The 25,432-nt window shown below is 44.1% G+C and overlaps 1 protein-coding gene and 1 pseudogene across 2 annotated transcripts in view; one reads left to right on the forward strand and one right to left on the reverse strand.

Moving 5' to 3' along the window:
* Positions 1 to 25,432, forward strand: part of LOC126457257 (zinc finger protein 395) — a 528,326-nt gene that overhangs the window by 228,419 nt on the left and 274,475 nt on the right. The window lies entirely within an intron of this gene.
* Positions 24,915 to 25,032, reverse strand: LOC126458788 (5S ribosomal RNA; annotated as a pseudogene).

Raw genomic sequence — 25,432 nt, forward strand, 5'->3', positions numbered from 1 at the left:
AGGAACATGATGCGGCCTCATAACCTAGATGATGATACCTTCAATGACATCGCCGACGGAAGCGTGCAGACTGACATGTTAATGGGTGTGTGTAGAAGCAGAGATTCACCAACCGAAGCAGAAGTCGTGCTTAGTGTCTACATTACAAATTACGTTATGGCAGAATTAGAAGAGATACTGCTAATACACTGACAAAGCTAACGTTAATTGTGAAGAGTAGAATTATTGAACTGGTTGTATCGAGGCATTTCAGTTATGGTAACTTAATTGGGTGTGTTCAATTAAAACATGATAAACATTGATGTTAAGCTATACTTGGAGGATAAGTGAAGTAGCGATCTGTTTGGCTCAGCTTAGTTGACAGAGTAAACGTACCAATAGTCTTACAGCGTGTTTGAGTGTGTGGGGCAAAAGGTAGCTGTTCTGTGACTGCGGTTATTATCTGCAGAAGGGCGCAGGATGATGAGGAGGGGGAAGAGGGGGGTGTAGTGGGCCGAGCCCTAAACCTTTTCTGCGCGTGATAATGTAGAGCAGTTTCCAGAATTATGGAGTAATATTGACACACGCTTCAGTCAAGTAAACGGAGCACAAGTGTCGAAGTACAGGGCTCTAACAAAAACTGAGAATCCTGGAAGAGGAAGAGCGGAGCAGACACGACGACTTGTCGCGGTTTGTTGTTTAAAATAATTTATTCTGCTACGAGCTTGCTTCCAAACCACTCCAGGCGTAACGTAAGAAGGTGGATGTCTACAGAAAGCTTGGCGCAACCAAAGTACAGTGTAGACAAGATATTATTCTCGTATCTTGAGTGTGTCCCGAAACATAGACGAGAATCCATAAATTTTGAAAGTTATTTACAAAAAGGGATGAATGAGCTACACGCTGTCAAAAACGATTTCTAATACAGGGCGTTTCAAAAAGAAAGAGCAGATTTCAAACATTTATTTCTCAAAAACTACAAATGATAGAAACACAATTCCAACGGTCCTTCACTCAATATGAGTACCAAATGTTACACAACAAATATCAAAACTGTACCTCAATATGAGCACCATTTGTTACACGACAAATATCAAACCGGTATCTCATTTCTTGCCACACACGACGCAACTGGTCTTTAGTTACCGAATTCACGGCCGCAACAATTCGATGTCGTACCTCTTGAAGAGTAGCGGGCATAGGTGGGACATAAACACAGTCCTTTATGTACCCCCACAAATAAAAATCGCAGGGAGTAAGGTCTGGTGACCTGGGAGGCCACAGACGATGACATTGATCTTGTGCTCCTGCTCTTCCAATCCACCGTCCTGGAATGGTGTTATTTAGGTACCGTCGTACAGGTTCAGAGAAGTGTGGTGGGGCGCCATCTTGCATGAAGATGAAGTGATTTGAATCTTCCTGAAGTTGAGGAAATAGCCAGTTTTCTAACATGTCCAGGTAAATGGTTCCTGTGATAGTTTTCTCCATGAAAAAGAAAGGTCCATAAACTTTGTTTACCGAAATTGCACAAAAGACGTTAACCTTTGGTGAGTCTCTTTCATGTTGAATAACGTCCCTCGGAGTTTCACTCGCCCAAATTCGTACGTTATGCCGATTAACTTTACCAGAAATGTGAAACGTTGATTCATCTGAAAAAATTAATCGTTCGGCAAAATTGTCCTCTTCCATGTCCTGTAGAATTGCAGTTGAAAATTCGAACCTTTTGTTGTGGTCGTCAGGACGCAATGCTTGCAATAACTGCAGTTTGTACGGCTTCATGTGCAGACGCTTACTCAGAACGCGCCATACCGTTGTTTTAGACATGTTTAGTTCGTGACTTGCCCGTGTCGTGGATTTTCTAGGGCTCCTTTCGTAAGCTGCACGGACACGCTCGACATTTTCATCCGATGTGCATGGACGACCCGTGCTTTTTCGCTTGCAGATGCAACCATCTTCTACGAATCTGTGATGCCACTCATAAATTTGCTTATGACGAGGCGGCTGTTTGTTGAATTGACGGCGGAATGCACGTTGCACACCAACAATGGACTCTAACTTTGCAAATTGCAGCACACAAAATGATCGTTCCTGTGGTGTCGTCGCCATTTTCCTACAAACAAACGCCAGCGCCACTGCGGATTTGCATGGAACTTCTGCGCGGACCATTGAAAAACTTTGAACCTTTCTCTGACAAGAAACGTTTGAATTGTGTTTCTATCATTTGTAGTTTTTGAGAAATAAATGTTTGAAATCTGCTCTTTCTTTTTGAAACGCCCTGTATTTTTAAACATAATGTCGTATGAATACACGAATGGCTCTGAGCACTATGGGACATAACATCTGAGGTCATCAGTCCTCCAGACTTAGAACTGCTTAACCCTAACTAACCTAACGACATCACACATTCATGCCCGAGGCAGGATTCGAACCTGCGACCGTAGCAGCAGCGCGGTTCCGGACTGAAGCGCCTAGAACTGCGCGGCCACTTCGGCCGGCTATGAGTACACGATACACTGAGCATATTACAGCATTTTGTGTCAATAATTTTTGATGTCATAGATGGACCGCAATCTTCTCGACATAGCAGTGGAGAAGTCGATGAAATCATGAGAAAATTTGTAACGACCTAAACGATGGCGTAACTGTTTTAAACCATTTAGATAGGGCTGTATGATAACAGCTCGACTGCATATGATCTGACGCTGGACGAAAATTTCAACTGCCGGAAACACTGAAACAGAAAAAAATTCTCAGTTTTTTAAATTGATAAGTACGTCAACAAAATTTAGTGACGTTTGACATCGGTGCATGAAAAATTCGATGTAGTGGAAATAAGGTGAATCTCTGTGAACCGAGGCAAAGCGAGGACTGATGTAAACGGAGCGCTGTCACAGTATGTGTAAGGGAGACAGCTGATTGAAAAAACACGTAAAGTCTCTTAGTTTAGTTCCGTGTTACGAAAACAATAATGGCTTTGTCGACCGCATGCCGCCGGTGAGCCGCGGTTTGCCGACCACTTGTAATGTTGTTGCATTAATTTGTTCTGAAAACGGTGCTGATATTAAAGACAATAAAAGCGGGTTAAAAGTTGTGAGCTATCTGGGGAAGTTAACCTTGCATTACTGAGCAACTGCTTCACCAGGTATCCAGTCTAGCTTACCAAATTCCCAACCAGACTAACATTAATTATAATCTTTTAGTAGTCATTTTACGATAACCAGTGATATATATATATGACAAATAAAAAGAAATAAATCAGTTTATATTTGGACATTTATTTTAACATTGATCATATCATTGTTCAGCATATTAAACTTGATTCCTAACTAAGCTGATGCCTTATTTAGGATTGTGAAAATGTGAGTTTGTAATCTTACGGAACACATCAAATATGGAGCCAAGATTGGGAGACTGCATACAACACTGCATTCATAAAATAACACACCAAGAACGTTGAAACAACCAACCGATTCAATTTTCACCCAAAGAAGTTACGTTCGTAGCGCACTCCTGTCCGTCATGAAATTACCACACACTGGTATACTAAATTCATACTAATTCTCTGTGAAATCTTCCCGAAAAGAATAGCTGAGGGCTACTTTGATGGTTACACTACATGCTTCACGTGGTCTACATCTACATCCATACTCCGCAAGCCACCTGACGGTGTGTGGCGGAGGGTACCCTGAGTACCTCTATCGGTTCTCCCTTCTATTCCAGTCTCGTATTGTTCGTGGAAAGAAGGATTGTCGGTATGCCTCTGTGTGGGCTCTAATCTCTCTGATTTTATCCTCATGGTCTCTTCGCGAGATACACGTAGGAGGGAGCAATATACTGCTGGACTCCTCGGTAAAGGTATGTTCTCGAAACTTTAACAAAAGCCCGTACCGAGCTACTGAGCGTCTCTCCTGCAGAGTCTTCCACTGGAGCTTATCTATTATCTCCGTAACGCTTTCGCGATTACTAAATGATCCTGTAACGAAGCGCGCTGCTCTCCGTTGGATCTTCTCTATCTCTTCTATCAACCCTGTCTGGTACGGATCCCACACTACTGAGCAGTATTCAAGCAGTGGGCGAACAAGCGTACTGTAACCTACTTTCTTTGTTTTCGGATTGCATTTCCTTAGGATTCTTCCAATGAATCTCAGTCTGGCATCTGCTTTACCGACGACCAACGTTATATGATCATTCCATTTTAAATCACTCCTAATGCGTACTCCCAGATAATTTATGGAATTAACTGCTTCCAGTTGCTCACCTGCTATTTTGTAGCTAAATGATAAGGGATCTATCTTTCTATGTATTCGCAGCACATTACACTTGTCTACATTGAGATTCAATTGCCATTCCCTGCACCATGCGTCAATTCGCTGCAGATCCTCCTGCATTTCAGTACAATTTTCCATTGTTAGAACCTCTCGATATATCAGAGCATCATCCGCAAAAAGCCTCAGTGAACTTCCGATGTTATCCACAAGGTCATTTATGTATATTGTGAATAGCAACGGTCCTACGACATTCTCCTGCGGCACACCTGAAATCACTCTTACTTCGGAAGACTTCTCTCCATTGAGAATGACATGCTGCGTTCTGTTACCTAGGAACTCCTCAATGCAATCACACAATTGGTCTGATAGTCCATATGCTCTTACTTTGTTCATTAAACGACTGTGGGGAACTGTATTGAACGCTTTGCGGAAGTCAAGAAACACGGCATCTACCGGTGAACCCGTGTCTATGGCCCTCTGAGTCTCGTGGACGAATAGCGCGAGCTGGGTTTCACACGACCGTCTTTTTCGAAACCCATGCTGATTCCTACAGAGTAGATTTCTAGTCTCCAGAAAAGTCATTATACTTGAACATAATACGTGTTCCAAAATTATACAACTTGGTTTGCACAAAGAGTGTAACTCCACAATAATTTTGATAATTAAAATAAATTACAGCGAAACACAAATTACAAAAGAAAAACCTCGAACTGGTTACTATCGTCTTACTATTAACCTGATGGGTCAAACAATTATATAAGCACGTGGTACTGGTCTCACAAAGTACACCCCACGTGGGTTGAACATAAAGAAAAGTTGCTATATTGAAAAATATTGTCAAGACGAGACGTTACAATCTCACGCACATTCGCATTTAAGATTAATGATCTTAGTTAGAGTTACGGATCATCCACACGTGGTTCCACTATACTCACAAAGTAGTGACAAAGCAACTACTGGAAGAGATTCTGAACTTCACACTCGAATTACACTGCGTTGCAATTTAAGATAACATTAGATATTTTGGATCTAAACCTGAAATAAAGGTGATCAAAATTTTCATTTACGCTGAACTTAAGAAATCCATTGTCCTATGGACTTAGCAGAGACGCGCTTAGCCGGAGATCTTACCACTTCAGACGCTCGCCGCGGACGCTCTACCTGAGGGTGCTTCACATATACAAAACGGAAGTGACCAGAGAGGCAGCTCCCTATACCAACATGACAGGGGACGGACAGGACCATACTAAGAATAGAAACCTCTTTGCTTTTATAAAGCGTAGCTACCTGTTCCGACGTTGGTCCTACTGTTCCCTAGCAGACAGGCTTGTCTGCTACCATCAAGCATGCAACTAGAAACACATTTGCTCATTCATCCTTTCACACAGAAGGGAAGGGGGATGACAGTATCTTATCATCTACAGTATATAAAAGAAAGCAGATGTAGGTTCCGTATGAGATTGTGTGACATGAATTACATATAAACTGTGTTTTAACGTGTAGTAGTGTGACAGATCGTTCTTAATTATGTGTAAAAGTAACACGTTCCACTGCTCAGTCTCCTCCCAGATAGTCAGAAACACCACAGTAAATTTAGAAGTGCAATGTATGCTGTAAATGACAACTGTTTTAAAAAATTAACATGAAAGGAATCCAACAGCGTCCTTTCACACTGGATAGGAAAGGAATTATACACTGGAGCACTATCGTGAGTTTAACTTTCCGCTGTTGCCTATACTCGTTTCAGGCGAAGTCTAGTATGGTCACTTTAAGAAGTAACTGCTGTTGTCCACTTGAGCGAGTGCTCCAGCAACAGCAGTGCGATATTAACCTTGGAGCAGACGATGCCACAACTTCACAGTCACACTGTGTCAAGCCTTGAAACTTCTCGAGGTGTAGGACGGCTCGCTAAGGTTCGGCGGTCAAGTGCCGGTACCGTAGCGGTGTGTCGGCGTGGGCTGCTGATTTGGAGACGCGACAAGCATTGCAAGCGGCCGTAGCGGTTCTGCGGGCCGAGCGCCGCTGAGCGGTGCCCAGTAGTCAGCTGAGTCAGGCGGGGCGGCCCTCGGCCGGGGGCGTCTCCCGTCTCCTGTTCCGTCCTGTCCGTGAACCGACCACAGCCCCGCCGCTGCCTCCAGCTCGTTCTCGTACTGCAACTCGTGATGACACACTACCAGGTGCCTGCGTACACCCGGCCTGTGATCTGTTCTTACAGACACCTTTCGGCTTCATATTTACGTGCTTGGAAACAAAAAACTGGAGAGGGATCCCGCCTCATGCAAGACACTGTTTTATAATTTTGTTATTACCCAGACATATGCTGCCTTCGTCGGCTTTTTGTTAACTTTTCATTCTGAAAAATTGTGACAACTCTTGTGTGGATTATGTGAATTTTGGCTTAAAACTATTTGCATTTGCAAAAAAAAAAAAAAAAAAAAAAAAGAAAGAAAGAAAGAAAGAAAGAAAAAGCGATTATTAGGTTCAAATATTTTACATTAGTTTACATGTGGTATAGAGTTAAGACGCACTTCACTCAGTTTAGGCCTTATACTTGTTCGTCTACGCTTTGCTTAAAGGTTTTGATATTATATTAAACTTGGGAAGTATACGGATAAATATTTTTGTTTACATAACTCACATGACGCTGTTAGTCGTGTACGGTGGTAGCTGGATAGCTACCATCCATTCAACTGCTTGTCATCTGCGCAAACAATGAATCGTCACACTTCGCGCGGCTCCCCCCGTCGGAGGTTCGAGTCCTCACTCGGACATGGGTGTGTGTTGCCCTTAGCGTTAGTCAGTTTAAGTTAGGTTAAGTAGTGTATAAGCCTAGGGACCGATGACCTCAGCAAAAAAAAAATCGTTTTCTACTTTTCTCTTTACCGTTAATTTCCGACTGAGAATCACTATTTATCACTTCATTTTTCATGTTAGTTGCGGTTTTCCTTTATGTTATGGTCATAATTCGTTTGTTTTTGACATGTTAAAGGGGCTTATTTCTTTTGCTAGTGTCGTTTCTTGCTCCTACACACGATTTTGTGTAACTTGTCAGAAAAGTACTTGGTTTCTGCCGCCTTTCATGTGATGTTATATTTATGTGGTGGTCATTTTTTTCGGTGTTTGTTTGGCGTGTAGCTCCCGACTTAAAGCATTGTTTATGTCTGAGATGCTTAGCTTGTGTGTGTGGCGTAGGAGAGGGGAGCACACAAAAATGAGCAAAATATCCCCCCCCCCCCCGATCGTAGCACATAAAGCGCTGAAACATGTCAGGGTAATAACAGAGTTAAAAAATGATGTCTTGCATAAGGCAGAGCGCCTTTCCAGTTTTTTCGCCCATGCAGTGGTTTCGTTTGGCGCACAGGCAATACACAGCTCCAGCAAGTGCCTGGGTATCCTGGTACTTATCACGCAACGAGAAATAGATCATACGGCACGGCCGAGCACTTCCTGCCCGAGGGGCGTGGTAGATACGCGTCTTTGCAGCGGTGTCCTGTAAGCTGTGCCCAGAAGAGATCGTCGAAGGGTCCACTAATCCCCCCCATTCGAACTCTGCAACTTGCACGGCAGGTATTTTACCTTATACGTAGTAACCGCCGATGAAGAAGACTGCAATGCGCGAACAAGAACTCTAGTCTTTTACAATCGGAAGTAATCATAATTTCTTTCATTTTCTGTCTGACACGATCACAAAAATTTACTTATGACCGAACCTGCATAAAATACAATGGAAAACACAAAAACCAATTTACATACACGGAATTCAAAACTTGTTTTTCTTCTACTTGATAGAGCGTACTTCAGAATAACTATAAAACAAAGTATGGTCCAAACCCGCGGATCAGCGTAGGGTACATGTAAATTACATGAGATACATTATCATACTAACCAAAAGGCCAGAGGTCTTCATGTTTACAAGTGACAAGCTGTAGAGACCTTCTCGCCATACTGTTACCGCGACATGGGCGCGTGCTCTGCATGTGACTAAAACAGGAAAGCCATTTTCTTTCTGATTGTGATTCTGCATGTCATTGTCACAGTTGCCAAGTGGAGGATATATGAGGATTATAAAACTGTATGTTAAATGAGATGCTCTTCAAAAGAGCAGGGTATGCACCCTAAAATAACTTACGTAATAAGAAACAAGGTGACCCTGCGTAACATCATTTTTCATAGTACGACAGAATATACATGAAGGAAGGAGAAGTAGGACTTAAACGTTAAAACCAGTAGAATGAGTGGAGTATGCGTATGTGGAACATTGTGCCGACTATTGGTGGCGCACTTCTTCCGGTAGCAGGATGTCTACGTTGCTAATCGTTTGTATGACGGCGTTCACGTGGCTTCAGCAGTGCTGAACAACACTTCATTGCGGGCATACGGAGCGTTTCACGTAGACAAGGACTGTCAGGCTTAAAGTTGTTCCTGACTCAGTGAGCAGCTAGTTCCCAGGAATACTGGTTGCACGTTTCACAGATTTCCGTATGGGCGTATGGGCTGAAATTCTACTAGGCGCAGGTTCATATATCCCTTGCAGTGACCGGGTTACCGAGTAGCCTCGATTTCTTTATAGTGAATGGGGGCCGACCAGTTTCGAGAAAATCTGCCAGCACCCACACGAGGTACTGCGTTACCATGTTCATGAAATACGAGCATGGTTTTCCTGAAGTAAAAATGTCTTTCCGAGCTGAACAACGATGGTTCGTTGAAACATTTGAACTAAGATGTTAAATCGAGCATTTACATTTTCCTTCTGCCTTTTAATTGAAGCAAAAATCAATTAATTACAATGCACACTGCTTTCCTTAAAAGAAAAAAATGTGGGAATGAAGATTAAAGACAATATTAGTCACCTCACTTGCTTCAAGTTAATGTTTAGGAACTGTTGGTTTCTGCCGGCCGCTGGTGGCCGAGCGGTTCTGGCGCTACAGTCTGGAACCGCGCGACCGCTACGGTCGCAGGTTCGAATCCTGCCTCGGGCATGGATGTGTGTGTTGTCCTTAGGTTAGTTAGGTTTAAGTAGTTCTAAGTTCTAGGGGACTTATGACCTCAGCAGTTGAGTCTCATAGTGCTCAGAGCCATTTTTTTTGTTGTTGTTGGTTTCTGCCCTCTTCTGTTCTGTAACAATAACGCAGTTTATTTAAAATCAAAGCAATAGGTTTTCACGCATCATGCTTCACTTATTTGCGTTTATAGCCAATGCGTAGAGCCCTAGTTCCTATCTATTCCACGATAAAATTCGTACGTTCTCTAATAGTCAAATCACCACCGTTTTGGCGAATGCAGACTTCGTACAAAAATCCACCAGAAAAACTGCCACTTACAGGTACGTATAAAGAGTTAAGTAGTAACGTCGGACGTGTATGGAGGCTATGCCTGCCGATCTCAACATTTGCAGAAACTAGAGATCAGAAATGAGCTCCGTATACTCGCTTTAAACACGCCAACGAGTCCTGTGAATTCATCTCCGACTTCGCCGTCTCCGTGTTGCTCGTAGGCTTGACTCGTGAGTTTCCACCGTAGCCCTCTCGTCACTTGAGTCTGTAGTCGGACTCGACTCGCTCAGAAAGAAGAGCGAGTGAACGAGTTCGCAAGTATAAACCCGGGCCTGTGACATTCCTACTACATGCGCAACCGTTTTGAAAGTAATTTCCGCCATTAGACTGCGAAATACTATTCATCTACTTCACACAATCGTGATTTTGGCTTTATAGCCATTCTCAAGTGCGAGATGAAATGTCAAAAAATAACTGACCTGTCTAATTTACAGAAGCAAGTTATATCCCAATATAGCAGTGATTATTGTTTTGTTTATACATACATTTATGAAGATAAAATTTTTCGAAGGCTGTTGTAAATTTATTTTAATATTTAACATCTATTTAGAGAATGTCTGATGAAGTGCAGTATCTAAATGGTGATTCATTGTGAAAATAAATTGCAGAAATGTATGAAAAGCTGTTAGCTCATAAACACAAGTTGCATGACCAAATGAGCACAGAAACAGTGCACTTTTTTCTGGCGGGAATATAACAGTGACGTTGCTCTGTGTCCAGTTTTCATTTGACACAGCACGTAAGATTATTCATGGTGGAAGTGGAATAAACAAGAATACAACCATTTCGTTTGCTTTCGGCGAAATTTTCGTCTGAAGCGCGGACTGCAGCGTGAAACTTACTCTAGTTACCACTCCTCCTCTAATAAACGCATTTACAGTTGTTTACTTTGCATCAGTTGATTTTCGTCTTACACCCTCCATAGTCCCACAAAACACAGCTTCGTTAAAGGCTTTCTGATCCCACCAATCGGTCACTTCGCCTTATCAGTGCTACTTTATAGCAGCAAGATCGTGTACTAATCTTCTGTAATTAGTCACGACTAGCCTGACACTTGTGCACTTTACAGTAAGAGAGAACGAGTCGACGAGTATAAAGCTACCGGAGCGCCACATTTCTCACAAACATTCGCAGAACTACACCTGGAACGAAAGAAGCCCGTTAGCTCTTATGTAAGAGATTTTCGAAATATGAGGCCAGAACATTAGATTCGAACTCGCTCCATTTCTAATCTCCAACAGGGACGTCTCATTTTTGGTGTACCCGCGCAAGAAGCGAAGTATTCGCCAATGTCCGACGCGTAGTGCGGGCTGCCTAAGATGCGATTGTTAAGGATCACACTTCGCGAACTCGACAGGGCACCCTCCGTACGGCACACAAACTCGCTCGGCAGTGCAGGATACTGTACTCGTGTAGTACTCCAGAGGGCTCAATAGGGACTTTCGCGTATTTGTTTCTACTCAAACGTCTCTTTCCGATGGCCAAAGACAATTTTCTGCTTCTGTCACTTTAAAATAAAAGCTCGTGAAAGAAATGTGGAAGACCCCCAATACCGTTGAGGTGGAAAATGCTGCAGTCCAGAGGCTCCTGGGGAGCTGTGTTGTTCTGGTATGCTGACTGCCTGCCGTGTCCTCGTCCCACGACCGCAGGCAGGAAGCGAAGGAATCCGATAGCCTCAGGTGGCGGGGCGGTTATGCCTCCTGCTTCAGTCGCTGGAGACCGACGCTCCACACTTTACAGATACTTTCCGGTGGTGCAGACTGTAGCGCGCTCTTCACAGTTCAAAGCATTATGGGGGAGGGGGATATCAGGTTGATTTCCTTGTGCAGAACAGCGGCCGAGGTCCCTACTTCAATACTGATCAGGTCAAAACTCGGTTTCGAATGACATAATCGTCAAAGAAATGTTAAATTGTACCAGAAAAGAATCCAAAACACACACAACCACGATTAATTCATTGTTAATGACCAGTACGACCAACTGAGTCCACTTCACGCCTTCACAGTTTGAAAGGAACATCCGCCTGCGAGGCGGACAGGGAGTTAGACGTTCAACTGTGGGGTCACTATCGCTTTTTTCTGACAATTACTAAGCCATTGCCGATTACTGGAATTTATCTGAAATTTAAAATGAACAAAATGTTGAAATTCGACTATTTCAATATTTTTATTCAATTTCAGAAATAATATCCATCAGTCTAAAACGAAGTGTTATACGGAAATAAAGAACAGAGTCACACAGGTTTTGCTGAGATAAATTAAGAGGAATTTGGAACACTTTCTGGATCTGGAGGGTCACATTCCGTGTTTATCGTATCTGGAACGTTCCAATCAAAACTGAGATCTCAGTTGGGTGGTCCTTCTCTTCATACAAAATATTCTGATGCAGTTCGTTTTCGTATACTTCTGCGCCTGTGTCGTTTTCTGCCACTGATAGACTGTTTTTGTCTGGAGCATATGAATCACTGGAGTCACCTTCCGAGTTAGAGTCTTCACAAAACATTACCTTCCGTCATCCACAAAATTCGTCTGCTTCTATTAGACACATATGCAGGTATTTTTCCAGCCACTGAACTAAAAAATACAGCCTGAGTTAGGAATCAGTATATACTGGGACTCCACTGTTGAATGTAATTCATGAAAAATGTTGTAGAAAGAGTACCTACCTATCTTCACAAAGTAGCAAATAACCAAGAGAAAATGGTAAAATGAAAGAGCCATAATAAATCAAGTCATAACTGATACTGTGTAAAGTACATACGTATGCACATAATATATTTGGAGCGACTAAAACTTTTTTTATTTTTTTATAAAGAAAGAGAACCACATTAAAAAAAAAAAAAAACACGCTTAAAGTGTTAAGGCCGGATGAGGTAGCACAGTAGTTCAGACAGTACACTCTCATTCGGGAAGACTCATCGAAATCACTGTTCAGTTAACCAGGTTTAGAGTTTCTGTACGAGAAAATCTAAGTAACATAATTATTGTTTGTTTGTTTGCAAGTGTGTGTGTGTGCAGTCCTATTACGCCTTGTACCCTCGGTGTCACGATACCGTAGCACACAGCTAGAAGAGACGAGACAGTGTGACACTGGCGCAACTTCAGCCGGCCTTAACACTTCAAGCGTGATTTCAGTTTTGTTTTATGTGGTTCTCTTTCTTTATAAAAACAATTTTAGTCGCTCTAAATATTTTATGTGCGTAGATGCGTACTTATCACAGTGTCAGCTATGATTTGATTCATTATAGCTCTTTATTTTATCATTTTGTCTTGGTTATTTGCTACTTTGTGAAGACAGGTAGCTACTCTTTTGTAAGGTGGAAATGAGGTTTTCCTTCCATCTAGTGACGTGCTATGGTACTGCGGCGAAGGAATGTATCTGTTAACGAACAATAAAAAAATAATTCGCAATGTTTCTTGAGGTGATAATTAGAACTTTATGACTGCCCTTCGTACTTGTACAATTTGTCGACATCCTCGGCGACGTTCTAAATCGCGTTTATTCGTGTTTTAAATCTTTGATGCTGTGCTTTAGCTTACAATTACTAGCACTTAATATCAGGCTTACTCGATGTCGGTACCAGTTTAAATGTACTAAGCTATTACTGCGTGGAAGTTAGACTGTTAAAATTCCTGCATATGACTTTTTCTGCCGTCCAGATGAATATCAGAAGATGAAACCGAATGAGATGCCACAATTTAAAGCCATAAAGTGTTAAGGACTGGGGATACTATTCGCCAAGAGTTCAAATCTCGCTCTGTTATCCTGTTGTAGGTTTTCTGCCATTTCACTTTCGGAGCAGTTCCATCAAGTAGGATTTTACTTCTGCACTCTTGTCTATTTGAGGTAGCGCTTTTTCTGCAACTATCTCATTGCAGACATGAGATTTAGTTCCTTCAAAAGAATTTCTGATTGAGCTAGTTTTCCTCGCACACAGTACGTTGAGTTACTCACGTCTTTTCCTCTTATCATGCGTATTAGAGGGACTTCGGTGCTGAGCGATGGAAATGCGATTACGATGCGTGCGGACTCGCAGAGTGCACGTCGCACTCGTCGATGCAGAGAGATGCGTAGTAGTGGCAGACCCGTGTATGGAAGGAGCTGGATTAAAATCCTGGCCTGCCAACATTGATTTGAATATTCTCGAAACTGCTCCGCATAAGGCGGGATAGCTCGTTAAATAACACTAAGACGTATCCTGTGTTACTTGTCCAGTTGTCACAGCGTCTCATCCGTACTGACAAGTGTGGGTTGGGAAGTTCCAGATCAAAACAAATGAAAAAAAAAAATCTATCCATAACGAAAACACAGCTTGCGTTGTTAGGGTCGTATTACACTGTAAAAGAACTATGTCAAATATCTTTATAAAATATGTAATGGTATACTGGGGAACGTTTCATATCTTTAATAAAAGTTAAGACTTGGTCCTAGCTGTAACAAAATATTTCTGAATAACCTCTGAAGGAGCTATCGTCACTTCTTTCGTTATTTTGCATCTGCAACTGGGCTACCTACCTCCAAGTAGCTGTTAAAAAGCACGGATCGTTCTCGTGCATCGAAAATAGGACGGCTGCTACAGCCTCTACGGGCAGAGTAACAGTAAACGCTGAAAGCGAACGCGTGGTATGGATGTGACGCGGCTGACACACTGATCCACTTGCCGCGGCCCACATGGCGCTCCCCTCCCCTCCCCCTGGCTCTTCCCCTCCCGCTCTTCCCCGTGCCGCCCGTCACCCTCCCCGCTACTTGCCACCGCCTTCTCTCCATAGTTGCGTTGCGTACGGTTTCGCTGGTCGCATGTCTGGACGAAATGGAGAGCCACTGTCAAAGAGTGGAGAAACGCCGGTCGCGGAATGGGGGCGGGTGGCGTACCAAACCGTGACGCATCCTGAAGGCGGCTCTTACAGGCGCCGTTACCAGCCGCTAAGGCGGTGCTGGACTGGACACCACCCCCACGGGCCGAAATAACCACCTGTCTCAAGAGACAGGAAGTGAACGAACTACTGCCGCTACATGCTGCTTTTCTCTGTCTCCCTCTATTATCGATACAGTGAGATGCGTGCGTATTTGATTCGCTTACTCAGAAACAAATTTAAGCCTGCCTACTTACCACAGAATTAGTTACTACGTCCGTTGTAAATAAAATCCCAGTGAAATATGGTCTGATTTAAATACATTTCAGATTTTAAAAATTTTACTAAGGTCTCCTATGTTCTCTGACTATTCTGTAAACAGATCACTCCGTGAATTCGGCCGTCATTAAGCTCTGTACTGTCGCCGAATAATACCGAATCTGAAACAGTGTCATTAGATTTTTAAACACCACAGAAAGAGGCTTTGTTTTTTTTTTCTGTGGTCTCATCACAGCGTCAGAGATATGTTTTTGCGACTCGTCACATTTCCATGATACTAATCAGTGATTAAGGTTTTTGACATTATGAGCTCAGAATCTTTACAATCCTCGCTAGCTCGGCAGTTTATTCACACGTACAAACAAGTTAGACATGGAGAACACATTGGAAAGTTCATGGTGCAGTTGATGTTACATTAACCATTGTTAGGGAGTGCCAGAATCATTTACACAATTTTCGCATTTTATCGGCACGTATAGAAACACAGTGTAAACGTCACCTATGACATACTTGTGTTATGTAATGCTGAGAACGTATGACAGCAGTAAGAAGGCGTAATATTACGAGGGTTGGAACTTTAACTGTGGCAACTATTTATTTACTGCTCTTCCAAAATATATACGTGTTTCAACGTTTTAATGACCTTCAAAGTAGTCACCAGCAATGTGTATAACCCGTTTCCAGCGATGTGGAAGTCGTAGGATACTCTTAGCAGTGACCGTTGCGTTGACAGTTCGAGCGGCGCGGTCTATTGACCGACAAATTTGTAACAGTTCTGAAGCGAATCCTTCAGTTTAGAAATAGAGTTGAACTCACGAGGGCTTAAATCAGAGGAGTGCAGTAGGTGGTATCGCACTTATCAGCACCATCAGTGAAACAAATCAGTAACAGCTTGCACTGTACGTGCTTGAGCATTGTCCTGCAAAATGATGGTCAGATCCTGCAAAAAGTGTCATCACTTCTGTCTCCATGCTGTTCATTTTTGGAACACAACCTACGACCAGCTTAGAGACAGGAGTGATGACACTTTCTGCAGGACCTGATCATCGTTTTGCAGGACAATGCTCAAGCACGTACAGTGCAAGCTGTTACTGATTTGTTTCACTGATGGGGCTATACCACCTACTGCTCTCCCCTGACTTCAGCCCTCATAAGTTCAACTCGATTTCTAAACTGGAGGAAACACTTCGCGGCGTTCGCATCAGAACTGCTACAAATTCGTCGGGCAATAGAGCGCGCCGCTCGAACTGTCAACACAACTGGCACTGCTAAGAGTATCCTACGACTTCCACATCGCTGGTAACTGATTATACACAATGCTGGTGAATACTTTGAAGCTCAGTAAAACTTTGAAACCCGTATTTATTCTGTGCGATCTGTAAATAAATAGTTGCCACTATTAAAGTTCCAACCCTCGCATTTTATGTAACGTCTCGTATGTACTCTGTGCAGATCAGTCTTTTAGAGGAATGTCTGTGGATTATACGCTGCAGAGTAATTCAGTGTAGGTACGTTTTCCACACTTAAGTGGTGCGTTGTATACACTGCTGCCCTTTGGACGGTGTTTTCTTCCAGCTTTAGATGTGCTTGTTCTTGACCGAGATAACTTGGATATAACATAAAATAATTCTAAACTTCCTCTTTTCTTGTGGTATTCTTTCTGTTTTGTTGGTCGTGTTGAAAACGGTACTTCCTACTGAATCTATTCGCTAATAAATAATTTTTCACTAAAAGCGGCTTAAGACAGTAAAATGAATTTCTTCAAGTAAAAATAACCTTCAACAGGTTATGAAAACTCGATACCACGAGCTCTCCAGAAACGTTATTGGTTGTTATCGAGAAGCTACGTCATAGCTTCGTGAGCCGCTGTGACAAGAGGGTCCGCATGCGGTAAAGTATCATTTGTGTCCGTTAGCACTCCGATGTCGGGTGCGGACCAAAGAAGAGTCGTATGCAGCGAGAGAAGTGCAGTGATTGCGGACAAGGGCGGCAGCTCCTAGAACAGAGCAGCAGCAGCAGCAGCAGCAGCGGCTGTGGCGTGTCCCAGTGGCCGGCGTTGCGTCACGCCCTGTGACGTCACGCCGCTATTTGCCGAGCGCAGCGCAGCCCAGCCCGGCCGGTGTTTGTCGGCCAGCGCGGCTTTCGCAAATTGGCCGCCGAGGTTGGCAAATACCCGCCGCTCCTATTCTTACCTGCCCTCAGCCTTCGGCCGCCCCCTCGCCATTTACTGCCAGCTGACTGAAGCAGGCAGCCGCTCGTCATCATCCGGACCCACACACGCTTCCTCACCAATGTTCATTTGTTCAGTTCTGTTCGCAGTATTTGATTACCAATAATGCTTTCGATGATAGGTAGTAGAGCACACCATCGTGTCTCGCAAGGTGCAGGTCGGCTAATCTAGAGCGGAGTGACAGTCTCTTCATCAAAAACTACTATTGCATTCTTTCGGCCCTTTTGAAAGTCTTATCGCTATTCGTTGTTCTTGCTACTGCCGATCTTCTCTGTATACCAGCCGGTTCCGCGTTCTTCTTTACAAGAAAGCTTGCCACACAGTGCTTTTCCGCTACACTCTACACTTCACTTTCCGCCTTGTTTTTTTGCTCTGTTGCGCATACCCAGTCGGCGTTATGAAGGACGTATTAAGTCTGACGAAGGAATCAGGTACATTATCAATAGGGTTACCACATTTCAAAATGGAAAAAACCAGGCGGTTTTACAATCTATCTTTATGTGAACTAAAATGGCTGCTGTTTTACAAAATCGTATTTCTCGCTACCTCGGCGTTCTTAAGTATTTCTTTCTTGGATTTGATGTGATCTTAGTATTCAGAAAAAATGAGATTTTTAACAAATTCTTTACACATCGTACAGAAAGTCTATTTCTTTCATCAGGCCAATATATATTTAATGAGTAAAATAATCTTTTCGCAGCTGCATTGTGAGTAGGGATTGCAAAGTAGTCATCTCCAGAATGATTTTTCATGATACCATACATCAGGCATCACGATCGCCTGAAGTGTTGCCAACCTGCTTTCCCCTCTGCCAATTCATGCTCCTTTTCAGTTTCAGTCCGTTAGGTGATACTTGACATCACAGAACAACGTGACAAGGAAGTCCAAAAGGCTGTATTTTTATTGTTTTATAAATTGCCTACCAGGGATTGAAATACATCGTTAAAAACCGGGTAGAATCGGGATAAACTGATTGATTTGGTAATCCTGATTGTCAAGTCACTTCTTATATTATGATTTCCGTGCGACAGTTGATTATATAAGAGCAGATTAACGATGACGCCACACGTCAATTACGTATTGGTATACAGTGATGTCCGCCTCTGTAGCTGAGTGGTCAGCGTGGGTGCCTGCCACGCAGCGGACCCGGTTTCGAATCTCGGTACTGCCAGGGGTTTTTACGTGGTGAGAGGACTGGAGTGGGATGCACTCAGCCTCCTGATTCCATACCAGCTCCAAGTGACGCTATTGACAGAGGGTGATACGGCGGTCGGTCGGGCCCGATTGGGTTGTCTTTAAACAGAGCGACGGTTCTTATCATACCCACTGATGAGCCAAAGCATTATGACGCTGTAAGGAAAGTATACAACGAAGAAAAAACGAAATTAACGCCGACGATACGAACTTCAAATGGGGAAATCCCTTGACTTAACGCAAATTTGAAAAAGGACAGATTACTGTGGTCGGGTGTCTCGAGAAAAGGCGAAACTGTTCGCGTTTGCAGGCTACCGTGTCATTGTAGGGAGAAGTTTCGATTTCACTGACTTTCATTGGGCAGTTCGAATCAAAGATACCTGTGTAGTGATGGCTGCATGGAGCACTACTGCCAATGATTGGCAGACAACAGCGAATCGGCAACAATTTCCTTTATTGAAATATAAGCTGTCGATTCGCTGTTGCCTGCAAATCATCTGCGAGGGTATCACAGGCAAAAATGTGCAGCCACTCCTCTGCAGGCCTCTGGACTTTGAACTGTCTAGTGGCATCCAGCAAAGTAGAAACGTCCGTTTAATAATGGCGTCAGTGACACAGTATAAACCCAAAACGATTATAATGAAACTGACATTGGCAGTAAAATCCTTCGCCTTACGCTGGTGAGAGAAATTATTACGAACGCCCGTTTAATAGCCTGTTGATTCACCTTTGGAACGCAATTCAGCAAAGATACTTTCTGGGGGACAGCGTCAAAAATTTGGTGTGTCCAAGCCGTTGAAGGCAATGACTTTCACGTGCTTTCGTCAAGCCAAGAAATTTTGGCCAGGTCGAACAATCCCTCCGTGGTAGCTTCTTTATGTGCTGAAGGTGGATTACTGTAATTACTCTTGTGGTAATTTGGAAGGAATAAAACGTTCTCAAAGTGTTACATTTAACTCTATTATTTCCTTTCGTTCTACCATTCTTACGGCAGGTCCCTATAAAACAACGGCCCCTTACGACGTACTTTACTTTAATGTATGTCAGCATTCTTCGAAGAATGAAAAAAGTAGCATAATTTGGGACAACAGAAGTGTGATAGGATGAACGTAGAAATATGTGCGATTCTAGTTTTGACATCGTAATTTTGAGAAGGGCGTGAGACAAAGAAAGCCATACAGAAAACTCTGCTCCTCTGGCTGAAATAACACGCCCTTCCACGAAAATATGTAGGTTGTATGAAAGAAATTACCACTAACGACTGCGACGTGGAATTGCTGAACAGAACTTCCACTCGTTGATTTTCACGGAAATAAAGTAAACGTCTAGCAGAAACATGTTCTATTTCTCCCGAAAGTTTTTCGCTGTGTTTGAAACCACCATTAATGACCAGTTTGTGGACTTCTTACATTCAACATTATCATGTTCTTTAGGCCTTTGTCCCGCTTCAGCGCGGGGTCGGCCTTGTTACTATAGATTTGGTAATGTTAGCGTCAGTGGGTGGCCGGATGTCGCCACCCCGAACCCCCCAGAGACGGGATCAGTATACCCCACCTGTCTGCGTCTACTGTAAGCCATGAAATACTGCGAACGTTTTCAAATGTCTGCGAGTCGTGTAACTGAGGCGCAGCGTGGAGACCAGCCCGGTATTCACCTAACGTGATGTGGAAAACCGCCTAAAAACTACATCCAGGCTGGCCGGCATACCGGCCCTCGTCGTTAATCGGCCTGGCGGATTCAATCTGGGGCCGGCGCGCCTACCAGAGTCCAGGAAGCAGCGCATTAGCGCTCTCGGCTACCCTGGCGGGTCTATGGACTTCTTATATTAAACTTATATTATACTGGCAGAAGTAAGGCTGTGAGTACCGGGCGTGAGTCGTGCTTCGGTAGCTCAGTTTGTAGAGCACTTACCCGCGAAAGGCAAAGGTCCCGAGTTCGAGTCTCGGTCGGGCACACAGTTTTAATCTGCCAGGAAGTTTCATATCAGCGCACACTCCGCTGCAGAGTGAAAATCTCATTCTGGACTTATATTGTTCACGTGTTTTCTAAATAGACACTATTACGCCATGCAAAGTAATAGTAAACAATTCTTGCGTAAATTTGCTACGCAGAGTTCGTAGTTACACACAGACGCGCCAGGATCGCGCTTCTCAATGTTCACCCGTATATTCATGGTGGTACGTATATACGACAGTATTTTGTACTGTTCTACGAGCAGATTAATATTTATCGTCGAAATACTCATTGTAGTTGCAAAAGAGTTCATGACAACGCTATTATTGGCAAAAATTGGACCGGAGTGTGAGAAACAAAGATGCATTTAGTGCGTCGTTCGAAGAGAGTGGCCCTTGCCAGTTACAAGTTGGAAGTTATCGTGGGAGTCAAGATATGAGAAATTCAAATATGAAAGTGTGGTTTCACATCCTTTCAGTAGAGATCTGTAAAAGGGAATCAAGTTTGTACAAAATGTACACAAATCCGAGTATTACCGCCAGCCAACGAAAATCCCCCCGCTGCACCCCTCCGGACCATTTTGTAAAGTTTCCATCCCGTCTGCGTTTCTCTCTGAACTTCATAAAAAAAATGTGTAGCTGCACAACAAATTAAAATTATCACTGGAGAAAATAAATTACAAATTGTACACGTTTACAGAGAATGGTGTTACAACAACTTATTGGCATACTTTGCGAGCCGGAGCCCTTGAAAGGAGGGGCGGGGGCAGGGGAGAGGTTGCCTCCCCCTGGTACAGCGAGAGACAGAATACCATGTACATCACGCTACAGCCCCTATCAAGAATGCGTTTGAAATTGTGTTACTGGGTCGTCCTCAAAAGTTATTGATAATTTCAGTATCGTCTGCCGACGAACAGTCTGATACTAGACCCAACGAAGAAATCTACAGTGTTCCAGCTTCCCTTTTGTTAATGATTGAGTCCGGGAGGTACGACCCCACAGTGGATAAGAATGGTCCTCGACAAATTGCTACCTGTGAATTTTCTGCTCAGGAGCAGACTGCGACTCACATCGTACAAGAGCCTCCACTCCAGTCGTCAGCCAGCAGCTCCTGAAGACCCTGATAAATCAATATAAACTAGCAGCCACAAAGGACTTGTCGAACCCGAGCTGTGTAGAATCTTTGCTAAATCTTTGGAAAAAAGCTAAGTGTTTCCCATCCATCCATTCCTTCTTATCTTCTGTTGTTTGGTTTGATGCATTGTTATTACTCGAAATCTGTAAAAGCAATTTTTCCGCTTCAGCTGCAGCCGCATTTACTGAACGCTAAACACTGGACTCGCATTCGGGTGGACGACGGTTCAACCCCGCGTCCGACCATCCTGATTTAGGTTTTCCGTGATTTCCCTAAATCGCTCCAGGCAAATGCCGGGATGGTTCCTTTGAAAGGGCACGACCGACTTCCTTCCTCGTCTTTCCCAAATCCGATGAGACCAATGACCTCGCTGTCTGGCCTCCTTCCCCAAACAACCCAACCCAACCTACCTCTGTCCTATTGTCGCTTCCGTACTGAACACTAAGTCCTCGGAGAAGACTACATACTGTGTTCCTGGCAAGGCCCTGGTCCACTTCCTTTTTCATTGTCATTTTTGGCTTGTGGGTGACTTGTTCCATTAGCGTAGCGCGCACCGCACTAGCTTGAGAGAGAGGCAGGTGATTGGTCCCATAAGACCTTACCACAAATTTCCAATTTTCCAAGAGGCAGGTGAGCCAGACCTGGATCGAACGCGCGCGGCGCATTGGCGACTGTGAGTGCGGATTTTAGGTGGTAACACACGATCGTTTAGATAAATGGTGGACTGGTCCACAATTTATGCTCAGATTATACGGCGTACAGAGTGTTAAAATTCGATCAGACACACAGTTCACAGATAGATGGCGCACACGACTTGACTCTCTCAGATAAGTAACGACTGCCGCGACAGGAAGGGCATCCGGCCGCGAAGTCAAATAAAATAAATTTTCCAAATCTTCAGTACAGCGGACGCCGTACTAGACGTAATCAACGCTGAGGGTCAGGAATACAGATGAAGATTTTTCGATTTGTGGATGACATGGCTTCAGGTATGTTGAACTGCTTTTAGCACTAGCGTCTAGAGTGTGATTTCTGTATCAGCGATGTTCCAGAGCTTTTCAGACAAATCTCCTTTTCATAGTCGTTCGTGATTTCACATCTTTGTTCTTTATCATACAGTTCCAAAGTGCTAAACATTGGTATTTAAAAAAATGAGAAACGTCAGAAGTTCACCAATAATGTTCCATTGAGACACGATCGCGTCCTTTTTCGCAGTTCCGGGTATTATACTGAGGCTACATAAGTCATGGGATAACGGTATGCAGATGGCGCTAGTATCGCATACGCAACGTATAAAAGGGGAGTGCATTGGCGGAGTTTTCATTTATACTCGAGTGGTTTGTCTGAAAGGGCTTCCGAATTGATAGTGTCTGCACGACGGGAATTCACACACTTTGAACGCGAAATGGTAGTTGGCGCTAGACTAGTGGGACATTCCATTTCGGAAATCGCTAGGCAGTTCAGTATTCTGAGATCCACAGTGTCAAAAATGTGCCGAGAATACCAAATTTTAGGCATTACTTCTCACCACGAACAACGAAATGGCCGACGGCCGTAACTTTACGACCGAGGGCAGCGGCGTTTGTGTAGAATTGTGCTAACAGAGAAGCAGCACTGCGTGAAATAACCGCAGAAGCCAATGTGGGATGTACGACGAACGTGTCCGTTAGGACAGTGCGGCGAAATGTCTCGTTAATGGGCTACGGCAGCAGACGACCGACGCGAGTACCTTTGCTGACAGCACCACATCGCCTGCAGCGCCTCTCCTGGGTTCGTGACCGTCTAGGTTGGACCCTAGACGACTGGAAAACCGTGGCCTGGTCAGATGACTCCCAGTATCAGTTGGTAAGAGCTGATGGTAGGCTACGAGTGTGGCGTAGACCCCGCGAAGCGATGGTCACAAGTTAACAACAACACACTGTCCAAGCTGGTCGTAGCCGAGCGGTCTAAGGCGCTGCTGTCATGGACTGTGCGGCTGATCCCGGCGGAGGTTCGAGTCCTCCCTCGGGCATGGGCGTGTGTGTTTGTCCTTAGGATAATTTAGGTTAAGTAGTGTATAAGCTTTGGGACTGATGACCTTAGCAGTTAAGTTCCATAAGATTTCACACACACATGCTGGTCGTGTTTGTTTAACGATGAGGGGTGTGTTTACATGAAATGAACTGGGTCCTCTGGTCCAACTGAACCCTTAATTGGCTAGAAATCCATATCTTCGGCTACTTGTGACCATTTGCAGCTGTTCGTGGACTTAATGCTATGAATGACAGTGCACCATGTCACCGGGCCACAACTGTTCGCGACTGTTTTGAAGGACATTCTGTGCATTTCTATCGAATGATTTGGCCACCTAGATCGCCCAACCTGAATCCCATCGAATATTTGTGGGACTTAATCGAGAGTTCAGTTCGTGCACAAAATCCTGCATCGGCAGCACGTTCGCCGTTATGGACGGCTGTAGAGGCAGTATGGCTCAGTATTTCTATAGGAGACTTCCAACGACATCTTGAGTCCACGGCACGTCACGTTGTTGCGCTACGGCGTGCAAAAGGAGATCCGACATGATATACATGACTTTTTTCACTTCAGTGTACGCTGTCACATTTAAAGAGAGCTGACAGTCAATTTGCCAGGTATAGATTTGCATTCCCTTAGTCACTCAGTGTTTACACCTGCTAAAGCGATTTGCCAGTTTCTGATCAGCAAAAAGAAAACAGCAAGGAAGAAACTCGAGATCAAAGAACGGGGAATATTCCACTCCCACAGCCATGAGCAGACAGTCCCAGTGCGCGCTAGTGTATTTTTTTAAGAGCTGCGGTTAGCAGGCGTTCCGGGAAGCGCCGCTGCGCTGTCAGTACATTAGCCCGCTGCTCGCTGCCTGGTGCCTGGTGCCTGCAGCCTGACCAGCGGCACGTGCGGTAATGGCCCGCCGCCCAAGTCTCTGGCTGCGCAGTGCGCACGTGTCCTCCTGCTGGGAAGTCGGAGCGGTCGCTTATGTGCTGTGTAGCGGATGCGCTGCTGTGCCGCTGACACCTGATGTTTTTATTGCTTTTGAACAGGTAAGCGCTAAAATTCTTACTGTGCAAAGCAAGGCAATGTTAGAAGACGGATACGTTCATTGGGTATCAGCCTTGTCACAGCATTCTAAATGAAATGTTCCGATGTAAGAGCCGCCTTTGTATCTGTTTAGTATCACTGCCCCACGCCAGAGTTCAGTAAACGTGGGGCTCATCATGAGCTCAGGTTTTGAAGGTACCGTGACTCAAGGACGAGCTATCCTTCAAAATTACTTCTATAAATTAACAATTTACCGTCCGCACGTTTCGTACAAATTTATTCGCATGTCGCCGGCCGCTTGTCACCTTTCCGCTGATAACAAGCTTCAAACACATTGACTTTTGCGCGCTATCATTTTCCCGAAATCCTCTATTTTGCCGTATCGTTCTACAAACTCGAATTTTTTTTTCAAGTAACTTCTCTGCAAGTTCTAAAAGCACTCCGTATTCAGGCCACGAGTGGCCTACCGGGACCATCCGACCTCCGTGTCATCATCGGTGGAGGATGCGGATAGGAGGGGCGTGGGGTCAGCACACCGCTCTCCCGGTCGTTATGATGGTATTCTTGACCGAAGCCGCTACTATTCGGTCGAGTAGCTCCTCAATTGGCATCACGAGGCTGAGTGCACCCCGAAAAATGGCAACAGCGCATGGCGGCCCGGATGGTCACCCATCCAAGTGCCGGCCACGCCCGACAGCGCTTAACTTCGGTGATTTCACGGGAACCGGTGTATTCACTGCGGCAAGGCTGTTGCCTCTGCAAGTTCTACACTGTTATGATAATTATCCATGCAGAGGTGATGCCACTTTCCATCAGAAGGTGTCAATAGTTCCATCACTGTCTTTGCTAAAGGCTGTCCAGCGCCGGAATATATCTTGAATGAGGAAATGTATCCCGTACTCGAGTCACACAGCATCCGAATTAGTAGGCTATGCCGTATTTCTTAATTTTCGACGGATTGTAAACTTTAAAATTTAACCGTCCACGCCACGGTATCCTCCCAACATCAATTGAGATTTTTTGACGTAGATTAAACGTTTCTTTAAACTTTTTGGAAAAATAAACAATTACGAATTGCACTTTGACAAGCCGGTCGGCAATATCCAGTTTATTGCTGCTATCGGAAAAAATGTAATAATGATAATATTTGTCTGA

Source organism: Schistocerca serialis, chromosome 2, assembly GCF_023864345.2.
Source record: "Schistocerca serialis cubense isolate TAMUIC-IGC-003099 chromosome 2, iqSchSeri2.2, whole genome shotgun sequence".
Classification (NCBI taxonomy): Eukaryota; Metazoa; Arthropoda; class Insecta; order Orthoptera; family Acrididae; genus Schistocerca; species Schistocerca serialis.